The sequence below is a fragment of the Equus przewalskii genome, chromosome X (genome assembly GCF_037783145.1).
Source record: "Equus przewalskii isolate Varuska chromosome X, EquPr2, whole genome shotgun sequence".
Lineage (NCBI taxonomy): Eukaryota > Metazoa > Chordata > Mammalia > Perissodactyla > Equidae > Equus > Equus przewalskii.
In genome coordinates, this window is record NC_091863.1 from 88352791 (window position 1) to 88365355 (window position 12565).

Here is a 12565-nt window from a genome sequence, read left to right on the forward strand (position 1 = left end):
GAGCTTTTTGAGAAGAGGTACCACGTTTTGGTTATCCCTGTAAGTGTGCCTCAGTTTCCTTAACTGTAAAATGGAACTAATAATGGTACTTATCTCCTGGAGCTGTTAGGATGAGTAAATGAGTTGATGCACGCAAAATGCTTGGAACAGTGCCGGGCGCATGGTAAGCACGCAGTAAGTCTTAGCTACTGTTTTATCCTCAGCAAGGACACTGCCTGGCACCAGGCATTCAATCAATAGGTGTTGGACTCGTGCATCAGTGGATCAATGTGTGAGCCTAGGCTGGAAGCTTGTGGATCCTCTTTGCTTAGAGAGCTCTCAAACTGTGGAAGAAAATCATTAGTCTTAATTTGTTTACCCTCCTTAGGTCTTTACTCAAAGGTCACTTTTCAGTGAAGCTTTACCCTGACCCCACTATCTAAAACTACAACTCACCTCAAAACATTTCCTGGATCCCTTCCTGGCTTTATTTTTTGCCTTAGCTCTTCACACTATCCTAACATACTATAGGTTTGATTATTTATCACATTGATTCCTGCCCTTCCGCATTAGAATGTAAGCTCTATAAAGCCAGGGATGTTGTTTGTAGACAAGAACCTGGCATATAGTAGATGATCAATAAATATTGATTGAAAGCATAATTGTATAGAAACAAGGCAGGGTAGGGACTAGAATGAGGCAAGGGAAGTGCCTAGGGCACAACACTTAAGACGGCATTCACTCTCAGGACCGTGTGCCATGCCTGCCTGTACATGACCTTTAGCGTCAGTGCCACTTTACATTTTGCAGCCTAGGCACCCTAGTCATAGCCCTGAAGCAGAGACAGGACCAGATAACCTAGTTAGTTTCCAGCTAGTCCTAGGCAGTGGGGTGCTGGTAAACATTTATCAGTCAGCTCTTGGGGAGCGACAGCCCTGATTTGTAATGTTTGCCAATTTCTGTGTTGTAAATATTCCCACCATGGCCAATTTCCAGCTATCAACAAGAGGCATCTAAACACAGAGTAAGGAAACATGCTCAAACAGTTCTTGTGAGCTGGGGCAAGTTGACTCCAGCACACCACTGGCCAGGATTCTTGAACTTTTACTAAATGCAACCAGGGCCAGTGTGAAGGATGGCAAAGAGAAATTAAGAACAATGGGTGGGTCAGCATTACCCATCTCAACCACTAAAAAATAGTTCAGAAGCGCAGATCCTGAATGGAGGACTAGTGGTATCACTTTCAAATTATGAGGAATGAGAGGAGGGCATCTAGTGTTTTCTGAGGACTCTGAGCCAGTCCCTCTGCCAAGCACATAATCCCACAAAGTAGGTACAGTAGTCCCCCTTTATCTGCGAGGGATACGTTCCAAGACCACCCAGGGGATACCTGAAACCTTGGATGGTACTGAACCCTGTATGTACTATTTTTTTTCCCACACATACATACCTATGATAAAGTTTAATTTACAAATTAGGCACAGTAAGAGATTAACAACAACTAATAATAAAATACAATTATAACAATATACTGCAATAAAAGTTATGTGAATGTGGTCTCTCTCTCTCAGAATATCTTATTGTTCTGTACTCACCGTTCTTCTTGGGATGATGTGAGATGACACAGTGCCTATGTGATGAGATGAAATGAGGTGAATGACGTGGACGTTGTGACGTAGCATTATTTTTGGACCATGGTTGACAGTGGGTAACTGGAACTCCTGGGACCACTGTTCTACTATCACCCCCATTTTACAGATGAGGCAACTGAAGCATAAAGATGGTAAGTAACTTGCCTAAGGTCACACATGCAGCAAGTGGCAGAGTCAGGATTCAAAGGGAAGCTCGTTAGATTCCAAGGCCCATGTTTTCTCTCTTACAGAGCATAGTATGGTGCCACAGTCTCACAATATGGTGACATCTCCTAAGGTCTGTATTGAGAAGCTTCGGTAGGTCCAGGCATGTGTCACAGATTGTATTCCAGTGAATTCCCTTCTCCCTGTCTGCCAAGCTTCCACTAGCTCCAGAGGCCAGGGGGTGCAGCTGTCTTGTTTTCTATATTCAGTGACTAGCACAGTGCCTGGTGCATAGAAGGCATTCAATAAATAATGCTCTAAAGATGAAAGGAATGCAAAGAAGAAAAGAAGGGGGCAAAGAATAAACATTTGCCCCATGGATACTGTTTGTGCTTATGGATCACTTGAGAAGACTTTAGATGAGAACTTTGCATAGACAGCCCCAAGCAAATTCCCCTTTCCAACTTCTACTAATTAGATGAAATTAAAGCCAGGAGGGGATTCCTTCTTATCTGTTCTGCCAGAGAGTCACAAGAATATGGACTTTGGGGATGGATTCCAGGATTATCTTCAGTGCAGATTTGCTTTCCTAACCGTTGTGTGCATGGCTCGGTACTCTGTGCCCACTCCAGTGTGGGTGAATGGCAGGCAGCATTCAGGGGCATCCTAAGTGTCAGAGGAAACAGGCACAGGCTTCAAAATTCACATGACTAATCCCTTGAGTTGGCAATCCTTCTATGGGTAACTGAATAGTGACTAAATTTAGTTACAGGCGAAATTTCAGGACTCTTCCACCTAGGAGCCTTACTTGAACACCTTTCGTGAGATTTTTAAAAGAGATACAGAAGTTACCTCTAGGATGGGGGCTCCCTGGGCTCCTAATCATGAACATATAGTCAGTGCCAGGCCAACGTCTGCCCCAGCTTAAATATTCTGGACCGATTCAATGCCTGGAGTAGTATATTCTGATGGCCTCCAGCAGAGGTGACCCGCAGGCTGAAGGCATCCCAAAGATGTGTTTTGAGATGAGCTCAGCATTCTCAATATTTGAGAATTATTTTTTGGTAACTAGAATATATTAAAAAGCAATGTGATTTTCCCTTTAAAAACATCAGCTCTTTTGGTTTCTCTTGAAAATTTGGAAAGTCCGCCAACTCTCCGACTCATGCAGTCAGACATGCAGCAACAGTGGGCTGGAGCTGAGTAGCAGCGGCGCTGTTTAAACAGAGCATGCACTCTGTCCGTAATTCGCCTCTGTCCCACCACTTCCTCTTATCTGCTGGGCACTGAGGCAGGCTGTCAGCTGCAGCTTATTATCTCCCTTTGCACTGCTGTTTCATAATTTGGATGTGTTTCTCCTCTCCAGTTTGCCACGGAGACTAGCCCACCACACCCACTAGATTTATTTCTGTTGCCACCTGGCTCCTGTAGTCACTCAGTCTGTGTCTGAGTCTCAGACTCCCACTCTAAGGGCACAAGTCTGGTCTTAGACATAGGCAAGGTTTGTAGCTGCCAGCACTGATTGGTGGGACAAGTTGCCAACAGAAAGCCCCTATGCCTCAAAAATAGCTCCCCAGAGGCCTGCTTATCTGAAATTCATGTTATCAGTCACTTCTTAGGTTAAAGAGCTTAGTCTTCCCCTTTCGAAATGAAAACGTATTACTTGAGAGGGGCAACACCGTTGTGCTGTTATGCTAGTTTCCAGGAACATGAAGGGGAGAGGGTCTGCATCAGAAGGACCTGGGAAGGGATTTAGGATTGCTAACACTGGCTCAGGTTACTCAGCTAGGCTGTAGCCACAGAGAGAGGGGGAGAGAATGAGACATAGAACAAGTAAGCTGTGCAGAGGGGAGGGAATGAAGAGGTGCTCAGGGCCCGAGGGCACACCCAGGCCTGGCAGCGGGAGGCTCGTGTGGGTAGGAGAGGGATGGAAGGCGTCGCTCCAAAGGAGGAGAGAGATGTACAGAAAACCATCCGCCTTTTGTGGCCAGTGAACCCTTCAGAGAAAGAATGAATTCATTCTTTGGAAAAGATCGCTTGGTTGGGTGTAACTCACAGGTGGTGTGAAGGCCGGAACTCTATAAACAGATCTTCTCGCAGTTACCAGAGGCTATTTTTGATCCTTGCAACATCATACGCCGGGCAGACAGTGCCCCTGTTGGAAAGCACAGAGAGTCAAGCGACAGAGCAATTGGTAGCTCCCTGGAGAGAGGGCTCTTTTGTTTTTGTTGTTTCTTCTGCTCCCAGCACTGCCCCTTCACCATTCTCAGCCTGCAAGCCTGGCATTTATTACCTACAACCCCTCCCCAGCACCCTGGGGCCTTAGCAGTCTGTGTAAACCCAGGTTCGTGAAGCTTCTCCAGCAGCCAGGCAGCTGCCCAAACTAGCCCGTCTCCCACCCCCTCCCCTGCTTCTCCAGACACCAGCTGGATTCCAGGACTCTCCTGCTTCCTTCGCCTCACACCCCTCGCAGCCCTTCCTCACAGGCAGCTCTTTCTTGCTTCTCTGATCTGGGTTTGCTCACGGGAGCTTCAATTAGAATGGGCTCAGCTCTCCAGGGAAATGGCAGTTTTAACCCAGGCAGGACACCCTACCTGGAAAGTGGCGAGGCAGTGGAGAAAATGAGGAGAGTGGTTGCAGGTGGCAGGAGGGGACGGGAAAGGCAGGGGAAGGACTTTGCCTACCCTGATATTTGACTCCAGCTCTCTCCCTCTCACTGACTTCCAGCTCAGGGCACATCCCCTGTGCCTCTCCAAGAGCCCCCCAACCCCTACTTGCACACCACTGTTCAGAGGCCCAGCTCTTTCCCCCAAGTTGCCTCCTACTACCTGGGCACAGGCTGCATCACGCTGATTTACAGATTAGTCAGACGAACACTGAACACCCACCTCCCCTCAGCCTTGGCAGCTTGCATTTCCATGAGAGTGACAAGAAGCACGGAAATACTTATTATCTACTTTATTTTATATTGAAGCCAATCCTCCCAGGGCCCACACGACTCCCCTCCAGCAGTGGTAGGTACTTGGAGAGGCCACAGGAAGCTTTCAGGCCACTGGGAGTGCTTGGGAAGTGGTAATTTACTAAAGTTGGCCCTTGATTCCTCAGGTGAATTATCCACTTTGCAGATTATCTGCCAACAATGCCTTTCTCTAAACTGGCTTCCCCTGCCTCACAGTCGGTTTCTGAGCTGTCTTCTCCCCCTGCTGTCATGACAGCCTGTGGATGTGTGCTTAAGGAATGCAAACTTGAACATCTGCCTACGCAAAATGGAAATACGGAAGAAAATTGGCTGGGGGCTGCACAGTCCTCTAGTTCTTTCCTATACTGGCCAGAAATAATTTGGGGCCTTCGATTAAATCACAAGATTCTGAGTGCATACTATGTGCAAAGGCCCTAGGTTGATAGCTGGGGAGGAAGTACTTTTATTTGTCCTGCTTGGTTTCTTTTTGTTCCTTGGGGATCCCAGGGATAGAAGAGAGTAAATGTGAACGAAACAGATGCACCCATAATGCAAATTACAAATCGTCATCATCATCACAAAGATAGCTAACACTTAGATAGGATTTATCATGTGCCAGGCACAGTTCAAAGGGCTTTACATGCATGAACTCACTTAATTATCACAACTCTGATTTGAGATATTATTAACCCTGCTTTAGAGGCAAGGAAACTGAAGTACAGAAAGATTCAGTGACTTGCCTAAGGTCCCGCAGCAGGTACTCAGGCAGCCTTTATCCAGGGTTCACGGACTTGACACGACGCTAAACTGCCTCTCACTACGTACATTCATTTGTTGAAGTGTTCCATTGTGACAAATCGAAATGGCAAGCAACAGGATATATTGGAGTATATGAGGGAGACATTCGGTGTAAATCTAATTCAGCCTGACTTTGTTTTTCCAAAAGGGCCTGACATGGCCATCCAGCATGCATGGTATATCTGCTTTAAACATTTGCTATGGCAAGAACAAACGCCCTTAAGATGAAGGTGCAACTTCCCCCCACATTGGCATTTCCTTAAGGATAAGCATATTTCCCTAGGCTAGGAACTGATTGCTGTGCTCACATGTGACCACCCTACTCGAGACAACAGACCTGCCACCCTGCTGTGTCCACTGAGACAGCAGACCTACTACTTGCTGTGTCCATCAATCGCTGTGTCGACAGAGCAGTCTCGTGACTGTCGTAAGAGGGACATTTCAATCATATATGAAACATCCTCTTTGAGAGTATGTAACCACTCTGTACACCCCACTTCTTTGGTGCCCTTCCTTCCTTCGGGAAGAAAGGCCCCAGGCCATGGTTCTCACATTTTAGCTTAGAATAAAGTCACTCAAATTTTCATTTATAGATTGGTTATGGATTATTTTCGTCGGCAATTGTTACAGAACTACTCTCATACTTAATGGCTTAAAACAATAACCATTTTCCTTGTCACGGTTCTGTGGGTCAGGAATCCCAACACAGTATGAACAGCTTGTCTCTGCTCTATAGTATCTGAGCCTTAGCCGGGATGACTCAAACAGCTGGTCTGCTCAGGATGGCTTCAATGGGTTCCTATGTCTGGGGCCTCAGTTCTCACTGTCTACTGGGTGCCTGGCTTCTCCTCCACATGGCCTTTCCATGTGGCTAGCTTGGGCTTCCTCACAGCATGGTGGTCTCAGGGTAGTCAGGCTTCTCACACTGTAGCTGGCTGCCCCTGAGAAAATGCAGATGCTTTCAGGCCTCTGGAAAACTAGATCTGGAACTGGGTACACCATCACTTCTACCACATCCACTAAACAAAGTAAGACATGAGACCAGACCAGCTTCAAGAGGAGAAAAAACAGACTCTCCTCTTTGATGAATGGAGTGGCATGCAGGTACACGGAAATAATTAATTAATAGTGTCCATCTTTGGAGACTGCCACACGGTTTATATATAGAATATACACACCATTCATATTATGTTACAGAGATACGCTAATATATTACCTCATATGTTTGTATACACACACACAAATTGATGAAAAAAGCCAAAAATTACAGGTATTTTGCTAATACTCTGTAACCATTGATCCCACTTCAAGAAGTTTTCTGAGTGTTGGAATCCATTCCCAGGCCTGGATCCAATTAAGTGTTTCAGTGCCCCTTCCAGTAGCTCAGCCAGGTCTCCCAGACCCTAATAACTTAGAAGACCATGATTCTAGGGCTGACCCTGGGTCCTACTTGCATGGAATTGCTTCTTTCTTGTGAGACAGAAACCAGGGAAGCACCTCAAGCAGGGCTTTATCCCAGGGCAGGAACCCACTGGGACTCACACAGGGAAAATCAAGCAGCCTGGCAGACCCCATTCCCTCAAGTGAAACTTTCGCCATTGAAGATTGCTGGGGTGTAGCGTCAAGGGAGGGGAGTGGACAAAAGGAACTCAGGAAACCTGAATTTGTAATCCTGGTTCTGCTTCTCAGCATGTGAATGTGGGGCGGGGGTAGGGGGTGAGGGGGGGAGGGGGGTCCAGATAAGAAGGAGGCAGCCTAAAGGTATGGCAGGCATTTATTCAGGAGTTGTCATGTCACTCACTGCCTATAAACCCTAAATGGCCAAGAATAAAGTGATGCTTTATTTCCTCTCCCTCAGAGGTGCTTTTGTTATCTCCTCCTTCTTCCTTTTCAAAAGTGGCAGGGTCTTTGCCATAAAGTGCCACACTCCACTGCCATGCCCAACCTCTTCCCATTCTTAGCCTCGCCAACAACTTGTTCCTACTACTGATAGCTCATTCATTCATTTCGTGTTTATTGAGGGCTACTGTGTGCCTGGCACTGTTCCAGGCACTCAAGATACAGCAGTGAACAAATCAGACCAAAATACCTGTCCTCAGCAAGCCTACATTCTATTCAAAGGAAACAGATAATAAACTAAATAGGCAAAATACACAGCATGTTAGGTGACAAGTGCTGTTGGAGAAAAAGAAAAGAAGAAAAGAAGGTAGAGGTGCTGGGATGGTTGGGGGGTTACAATTTTAAATAGTGTGCACAGGGAAGGTCTCTCTGAGAAAGTGTCATCTGAGCAAAGACCCTAAAAAGGTGAGGGAGGGAGTTATGTTGAGAATAGACTCTAGAAGGAAAAAGACAGAAGCAAGGAGAACAGTTAGGAGGTATGGTAGATTGGACTATTGTTCTTAATTTTTCACTCTGTTCCTGTCATTGCATTGTATATGCATCTGCTTGCCATGTGACTTTGCAGTACTTCCTTCTAGAGCAGGCAAAATATATTGCAGCACCCCGTTGCTGCTGAACATAGCCACATGACTTGCTATGTCTAGTGGAATGTCAGTGGACATGATGCTAGCAGAGATTTTAAATGTTCCTGCCTGATTTAGCTTGGCCTCTTGTGCACCTGCCATCTGCTGTGAGAAGAACATGCCCCAGCTGGCTGCTGGTCCCAGAATGAAGAGCTACCCAGAAAGGATGTGAACTTGACTCTAGCCTGAAGCTGAGCCATTCCCACTGACCCAGAGACCCATGAGCAAGGAAAATAAATGCTGTGAGCAATTAACATTTGGGGGTTGTTTGGCAATATCATATAGCAATAGCTGACAGTTAGAGGAGGTCATGCAATAATCCAGCCAAGAGATGATGATGTTTTAGACCAAGGTGATAGCAGTGGAGATGATAGAACACGATCACATTCTGTGTATATTTTGAAGGCAGAATTGACAGGATTTGCTAACCAGTTGGATGTGGGGTATGAGAGAGAGACAGAGACAGAGGGAACATTCAAAGACAACTCCAAACAATTTGTCTTGAGCAACTGGAAAGAGAGAGTTACCATTTAATTAAATGGAAAAGGTTGAAAAGGTGGAGCAGGTTTCAGGGGGAGGGAATATCAGAAGTTCAGCTTTGGGCATGATGAGTCGGGCATTATTAGATTAGATGCCTCATAGTTCAGCGTTTCTCCCATGGTTCAGACTGTTCTGGGTTCTAGACTTTGAAAGAGTAGTGATAGCTCCACCTCCCTGAATTGTTTGGAAAGCTCCGAAGCCCCTATCCCAGCCTGACCTATCGTTCCATTTCCCCACCTAGCGGCAGTTTTGAAATTTCTGTGTTTAAAGAAAGCAATCTGTTTGAAAGGGGGATAGGGGACTTTTCTTAAAGCTGCTTTTGCATAAAAAGCACATGATTTTCACTTGGATTGTGTGCTACAAAGCAATGAAAAGAGCAATTTTTTCTAGAGATGTTTTTGTTTACGCATTACGTAAGATTGAGAAAATATCAATTTTCTATATCACATAATATGAACCAGGAGGAAGTTCTTTTGGCCAGTATCACAATACACATTAGAACGAAGCTTCCCAACAGCCAAGGGCCGCAGGGCGCCATTTATAGGATGATCTGCTTTGTTCCAGGGAGTGTGCCAGGTCTCGAGAATGTGGTGGTGCAGCATGTTGTATTGCTGTTTAAATTTTTTGTCCCCTATGCCTGAGGGTGTTTTATGCATCCCCATCCCCACTTAAATTCAGGAGTGACCATGCAACCTGCTTTGGCCAATGAAATGTGAGTGGAAGTGACTATGCCACTTCCAAGCAGATGCTTTCAGAGCCGTAGAATGATAACATTATGGTCTGTCTTCTCCCTGCCATGAGAACACCAATGTCTCAGATAGGGGCTACTCTGTGAACCTGGGTCCCAGAGTGAAGACACATGGAGCACAGCCATAACCAACCCACAGCCAACATGCAAGGTGAGCAAGAAATAGATCTTTGTTTTGGAGAGTCGTTTGTTACTGCAGCATAGCTTAGCCTAAACTGACTACTGCAAGTTGTAAATGAGACTGATGTGGTCATTGATCTCATGGACCTTACAGTTCAGTGAAGGAAGCAATAAATAAGTAAGGAAAATTAGAGAGAGAGAGAGAAAAAGTTATTGCAAGACATAGTATGTAGTAAAAGTAATTAATAGTGTGTGTGTGGCGTGTACCTACTTTATAGGTGGTCAGGTAAGGTAGGTTGCTAACCCTTGATCCACAGAGTGAAAAGCCAACCCTTCCTCTCTCCTTCTCTCTTCTCCATTTTCTCCCTTTTCCTCTTCTCTTTTCATTCCCTGCCATCAAGTCTCATCTATCTCACCTTCTCCCTTTCTCTCCATGATATTGTCTCCAGATTCTATCCTTTTCTTTCAACTCTCCACATTTGTATACATAGGCATATAGGCACAAATGTGTACATTCACATGCACTTACATACATGTACACACACACACAGTGGCCATGCTTTTGAGACTGAACTTGATAATCATAACCCTGGGAACCCTGCTTATCCTACCAGAACTGCTGCACTGCTTTAATTACAGCCATTATTCACAACACCTCGCACATTTTCTATCTTGTTGACAGTATTTGGGAAGCAGCAGCTGCTCCCTTACTTTCACATTGATTGCTACTGTTTTGCCTTGCAAAGGAATATTAAATATCGCAGTTAAACACAAATCTTCTTTAAGACGGTTTCTGCTCCCAGCCATTCAGATCCCGTCTCTGTCATTCGGCTGAGCTCTGCAGAGCACTCTCAGATAGGCTCCTCTGCTCGAGTTATTTCAAAATGTCTGGCTTTGACTTGATTACAGCCTCCTTCAAATCTCTTGACATTTCTGCGGCCTCTGCTGCTGCCTTCCTCTCCTATTTCCTCCCATCTGTCTCCAGACGACCCACCTCTCCCAGACCAACTCTCTGTGACCTTATTCATGAATTCCTTGTGGTTTTTCAGGACTCTGGGAAAATTGCTGCCCTGCACCCTAGCTCACTGCTCCTGTCATGACACGATTAGAAGTGCATTCCTTCACCTTAAGGCTTCCAGGCAAAGTGGTTTATACATTTTGTTTAAAGATCATAGACCTGTTAACTATCTGATCAGATCTATGACTGCTCTCCTTAGAAAAATGCACATATCCACAACATTCTGCATATGACTTCAGAGGATTCTTTTTTTTTCTTTTGAGGAAGTTCAGCCCTGAGCTAACTGCTGCCAATCCTCCTCTTTTTGCTGAGGAAGACTGGCCCTGAGCTAACATCCATGCCCATCTTCCTCTACTTTATACGTGGGTCGCCTACCACAGCATGGTGTGCTGAGTGGTGCCATGTCCGCACTCGGGATCTGAACTGATGAACCCCAGGCTGCCGAAGCAGAACGTGTGAACTTAACCGCTGCACCACCAGCTGGCCCCTGATTTCAGAGGATTCTTGAATTTCCTAAAGGCGATTCGTGCACAACTTCTCTAGGGATACAAGAGTCCAACGTGAGGTTAGCTGATGAGAGCACCAGTCTCCCTGGGAAGGGCCAGCATCCGTCAGTAGGAATGATTATAACGGATTCATTCCAGAGGCTTTAATAAAGAGGGTAACACAAGGATGCAGGCAATGTAGGTGACTTGAAAGGGTTGCCTAACTTCAATTCTTCCTTTCCTCCACTCTCTGCTTTCTACAGTCTGACCCAAGCTCAGGTTCTTTCTTCTCTACAGTTTTCTCTCAGAGAGCCTGATGCCCAAGGTCATCTCCCCATAGCATGCAGAATGGACCACGAGGCCTGAGATTTCCCGCATGTTTTGAAGTTCCAGGCCAGTTGTCAAGGCTGGACCAAGCACCCGCACTTTCCCTGAACCCATTCTGCTCATTTCTGAGATTTGTAGGAAGCATGTGCTTTCAACCCAAGGTTAGCCTGATGGTGTGGCAAGGATGGCAGTGGACACTGGCCTCTAGAGTTTAACCTCTGAGTATTTATTTACAGTTTTGGACTTATCCTGACCAATGTTGGAAAGCTGCTGATTTTTGTCCATGACTGGTGAGCTCTGACAAATGGAAAAAAGTAATGCAGATGGAAAACGGTGTGCTTCCTGCCCTAAAGGGTATTCTATAGCATCCCTTGATTTTCATAAATAAACAGGCAGATCTGGGATAAAAGGGTGGATATACAGAATTGCAGCTGAGGGGCTGGCCCGGTGGGGTAGTGGTTAAGTTCACACGCTCTGCTTTGGCCACCGGGTGCTTACCAGTTGGGATCCCGGGCATAGACCTACACACCACTCATCAATCCATGCTGTGGTGCATCCCACATAGAACTAGGAGGATTTACAACTAGGATATACAACTATGTACTGGGGCTTTGGGGAGAAGAAGAAAAAGAGGAAGATTGGCAACAGATGTTAGCTCAGGGCCAATCTTCCTCACCAAAAAAGCATTAAAAAAAAGAATTGCAGCTGAGAGACTGAACTGAATGAAAAAGAAAGGAGGAGTACTTTTATGGGACCTCACAAATGTAATTGAGGTGTTGGGGAGTGTGAATATTGAGGCTGATTGGCTGAGAACCGGAGGCTGTGGTGAAAAGGGCAGGGCATTTGGAGGGTTCCTAGCCTGTTATTAGCTCCGCAACCTTAGGCAAGTCACTTTTCCAGCCCGAGAGTCAGTTTCCTGGATGTCATACTCTGGTAGACCCATGACCCCTTCATCTCTAACTGCGTCATGCATATGCTTCCTGAAACTTCTCGCCCAATCAAACAAGTGGGGTGGCTGCCTGGTTCCTGATCTCTCTTCTCTTCAGGAGACATCATGGTGAAGTGGTTAAGGGCACAGGATCAGGGAGCAGACTGTCTGGCTTTCCCAGCACTAGCTGTGTGACTTCAGGCAAATCCCTTATGACAAATAAAAATGGCAAGCAATAGGATATATTGTAGTATATGAGGAAGCCATTTGATATAAACCTAATTCGGCCTGACTTTGTTTTTTCCAAAAGGGCCTGACTGTGGCTATTGAGCATGCGTTGTATAT